The following is a 4,825-nucleotide window of genomic DNA, read 5'->3' as shown; positions in this document are numbered from 1 at the left end:
CTCATCTGTCCTCGGAGATTCCATGTGACGTCCCAAACTGCTAACGCGCATGAGCCAAAAAGTGCTGACCACAAGTGATGCTCGGATGCCCTCTGGCCAAATGGCCCACCACCCAGAAACTATTTAACCCATAACACCTACAGCTGCTCAAAGTATTTGGTGATGATAAAAAGGAGGCAAAAGAAGCAAGATAAGATTGGGGAGAGAGGATCGAGAAGCTGCTTTATCGTCTTGGATGGGTCAAAAAAGCCCAGAAAGGAGAACCCTTCTGAGTTCCTCATCGACACAAGATGCAGACTCTGAACGTTTTAGCGTTCTCGTGCTCTACTCTTATGCATTGGGAACTTCTTACTCGTTCTGGCACGATCTCAGATCTGTGTTTTCATCTCTGTGAATTCCTGAGAATGCAATCATATTACCTAAGTCACACTCGATCTGCCCTAAAACAAATACGCAAACAAAAAAGTTTCAGAAATCTCAGTGATTACCTGAAACTGATGCCAGTGTAGACAGACATCGTGACCGGCACAGAATAGGCTGCAGAAATGAAGCACTCATTGTTTTGCAAAGTTTTTGTTAGCCAGAACAGCACAAATCTTTTTTTTTGGTTGAGATGAATCACCCAAATCAGGAAACAAAGTGATCTTAATAAGTAATAATCACAGTGACGCATCATATTTGTAATATTTACAAAACGTTCTTGACATCATCAAGGCCGTGGGCCTGGAAGAGGGGAGGGAGGAAGAAAAAGTGTGAACATTCACTGAGCACCTGCCATAAGCCAGGCTGTTCCATTTGCCTGGTAAATATCGTGGGGAGGCAGGTGTGGTTATTCTTGATTTCTAGACGAAGAAACAGACTCAGAGAGATTAAGGAATGCACCCCAGATCCCACAGCTAGAAAGTGGCAGAGCAAAGGTTAGGGGACGGTTCTGCCCAGCGCTAAAGCCCATGCATTCGCATAAGCATTCTGCTGCCCCTTAGAGTTTCCTGAGAGAAACTTTGAGACATTATGTGGCTTCATTCATTTCCCAAAGATTTGGTTTCAACCCTACACCTAAGCAGAAAATGACATTTTCTTAAGATGCACAACTTAATGGAAGCACCATGGAGGAAAAGCCAAAGACAGTCAACATGCCTGAGTTTCAGATCACTGGCTTTCATTACTGGCGAAGATATGTCATCTTGGGACTCATATTCTCCAGTGTTGCCGCATTAAGATTGTGGAAAGCTATATCACAGTATTCATGATCCCCACCCAAATATAAATGGATTGAGTCTATCTGTTAAAAGGCAGACATTACTATATGGGGAGAAATCCTGTTTGGGATACACCTAAGCAAAAACACATGGAAAAGGATGTACCAGGAAAGTATTAATCAGAGGAGAATCAGCATAACTGTATCACTATCACAAAAAAATACACTCTAAGACAGAATATGTTATTATGTCATGATGTAATTTTCAACTCACCCGGAAGACGTAAGAATTCCAGGTGTATATGCACCCAAGAAAAGAGTCTCACTCCATATAAATAAAAAATTGATAGAAATATAGGGAGAAATTAACATATCTACCAACAGTTCTCTCGCGATTATTGCTAAGTCAAGCAGCAAAAAATACTCAACAAATATATCTGGACAGTTTTGATCTAATGGCCATATGTAACATCCTAAATGTAACCATTGGAGAATATCCATTTTCCTTAAACACACACAGAAGGGTTATAGAAATTAGTCACATACTAGATCATGAGTCCGCCTCAACAAATTTCAAAAAATAAGTATCGCATCCGTCACATTCTTTAAACACAATATAATTAAATAGAAGTCAATAACAAAAAGATAGGAAGTTTTCATATATTGGAATTTAAAAAATAGAATTCTAGGTAATTGATGACTCCAAAAAGAAATTATTACGAACATTTAGAAATACTTAGAACAATAATGAAAAGCACACACTTGTGTGTCATGGCAAAAGCGCTACTCAGAGGCAAATGCATGGTCCTAAATACTTACACGGTAAAACCTTAGTTTGTGAGCATAATTCATTCCAGAAACATGCCTGTAATCCAGAGCACTTGTATATCAAAGCAAATTTCAAGAACCATTGGCTCAGTTGCAATCATGTGACATTCCACCTCGTTCGACTCATCCTGCAAGACATCACTCGTTTATCAAGTTAAAATCTATTAGAAATGTTTGCTCGTCTTGCAGGACACTCTCAGAACAAGTTACTCGCAATCCAAGGTTTTACTGCATTTGCAAAGAATAGAGGCTCGAGGGGCGCCTGGGTGGCTCAATCAGTTAAGCATTGACTTTGGCTCAGGTCATGATCTCACAGTTCGGGAGTTCAAGCCCCACATCAGGCTCTGTGCTGACAACTTGGAGCCTGGGGCCTGCTTCGGATTCTGTGTCTCCCTCCCTCTCTGCCCCTCCCCCATGCACGTTCTGTGCCTCCCTCCCTCTCTCTCTCTCTTAAAAATAAATAAACATTGGGGTGCCTGGGTGACTCAGTTGGTTAACCATCTAACTTAGGCTCAGGTCATGATCTCCCGGTTTGTGGGTTTGAGCCCCAAGTCAGGCTCTGTGCTGACAGCTCAGGGCCTGGAGCCTGCTTCAGATACTGTGTCTCCCTCTCTCTCTGCCCCTCCCCCACTCTCTCTCTCTCAAAAAAATGAATAAACATTAATAAAATTTTTGTTTAATAAATAAACATTAAAAAATGTTTTAAAGAAAGGTGCAATTTCTCAATGCTGACTCAAGAAGAAATAGAAAGCTTGAATAGTCCTATAATTATTTTAATAATTGAAACAGTCTTAAAAGACCTGCCAAAGTAAAACACCAGGTTCGGATAGTTTCACAGGTAAGTGCCCCCACATTTTCATGGAACCTATCATTCCAATCCAACGAAGATTCTTCTTGGATTCACGAACAAAGACAACACTCTCTAACTCATTCTATGAGCTCAGTGTAATCTTAATTTACAAAAGCAGACTAGGTCAGGAAGAGAATGAAAATTATAATCATATAAATATTGGTGCAGAATTCTTTTAAAAATTAGTAAAATAGTCATTTTTTTTTTTGAGAGAGAAAGAGAGAGCATGAGCGGAGGAGAGGGTTAGAGGGAGAGCGAGAGAGAATCCCAAGCAGACTCCACACTCAGCACAGAGTACAACACAGGGCTTGATCCCATGCCATGACCTGGGATCCTGATCTGAGCTGAAATCAAGAGTCGGATGCTCAACCACCTGTGCCACAAGGTGCCCCAGATGTATTCAGGTTCTTAAAAGATCATGTTATATTTCTCCAGGAGTGCAAGGTTGGGTTGACCTCAGGAGACCTATGAGTGGCATTGCATCATGAAGAATTCACTTTATCCAAAGAGAGATCTGGCCTTTGTTCCAGCTCCTGGGAGGTATCCTCTAAATTCTTGAAATTTCCTGAGTAAGAGGAGCGTTTTTGTTATTCATGATGGGCCCCCTGGACCACCCGTAAGAGTTTATCCTGATAAGATGACTCAGGGTGGGGACTGCCAGAAAGACCAGTTATGTGATTAGAGAGCTGGGGCTTTGGGCCACTTAAAATCAGCCTGCCTTGGGTGGGGTGGGGAGCAGGGGTGTTGCTGGAAACGGAAGTCAAATCCACATTGATTGAAAATAATTCAGTCAATCATACCTATGTAATGAAATCTTGAGCACAAGTCTGGACACCAAAGCTTCCTGGGTTGGCAAACTTTGCTTATTGCCACACTTTGATGCTGGGAAGGTAATGCCTCCCTGAGGACACAAAAGCTTTGTGTCTGAAACTCTCCCAGTTACAAATTCTGCCTTAGGTAACTCTTCCCTTGGCGGGCTCTGTTTTGTATCTTTTTGCTAAGATAAGACTGTAGTAATAAGTATAGCACTTTCTTGAGTGTGTGAATCATTGTAGTGAACCAAGGGAATCCAGATCCCCAACTGTGTAGCCAGCTGGTCTGGGACACAGGGACGCTGAGGGCTCCTGAACTTGCACCTGGCATCATAAGTCTTGGGCAGACTTGACAGTCTGGAGGACTGTGCCCTTCACCTTGAGTTTGGACAACTCTGGGTTACCATCCTCCACAGTAACAGACTGAGTGAGAAAAAACTTGATAATTTCAATGGGTGCAAAAAAAAAAACCCTGATAAAATTCCTCTTCGTTTCGATTAAAAAAAAAAACTGTTAGCAAACTAGGATTAGAATAAAATTTCCTTAACCTGACAAAGACTATAAACAAACAGTATAAATACAAAAATGTTTGAGATGTTCCCTTAATTTTTTTTTAATGTTTATTTATTATTGGGAGACAGAGACAGAGCATGAGCAGGGGAGAGGCAGAGAGAGGGAGACACAGAATCCGAAGCAGGCTCCAGACTCCGAGCTGTCAGCACAGAGCCCGACGCGGGGCTCAAACTCACGAACCACAAGATCATGACCCGAGTCAAAGTCAGACACTTAACCGACTGAGCCACCCAGGCACCCCTAGAATGCCAAGTTTTGAATTGGGAAGCTCACAGAGGTAATACAGAGCAAGTTCTTTTCAAATGACTAGAGCACTTGACTATAGACTATTTTACATTGTTCTAGCTTCTAGAACAGAGGTCTTATGTCACCAACAAGAACTTCATTGAGCATATGGACCAGGTAATATATTATTTTTTAGCATCTCTCGAAGAGTCAGACATTTACATAGTAAGTAGTTGGTTAATAAATGTGTGTGGTATCTGACCAGAGTCTGCAATCGGTTAACAAAATGCTAAAACTTTAGGTACTTTCTTTCTCCGTTTTTTGTTTTAAGTTTGTTTA

Source organism: Prionailurus bengalensis, chromosome C1 (genome assembly GCF_016509475.1).
Source record: "Prionailurus bengalensis isolate Pbe53 chromosome C1, Fcat_Pben_1.1_paternal_pri, whole genome shotgun sequence".
NCBI classification, from domain to species: domain Eukaryota; kingdom Metazoa; phylum Chordata; class Mammalia; order Carnivora; family Felidae; genus Prionailurus; species Prionailurus bengalensis.
The sequence above is the reverse complement of the archived record's forward strand: the minus strand, read 5'-3'. Positions refer to the sequence as shown.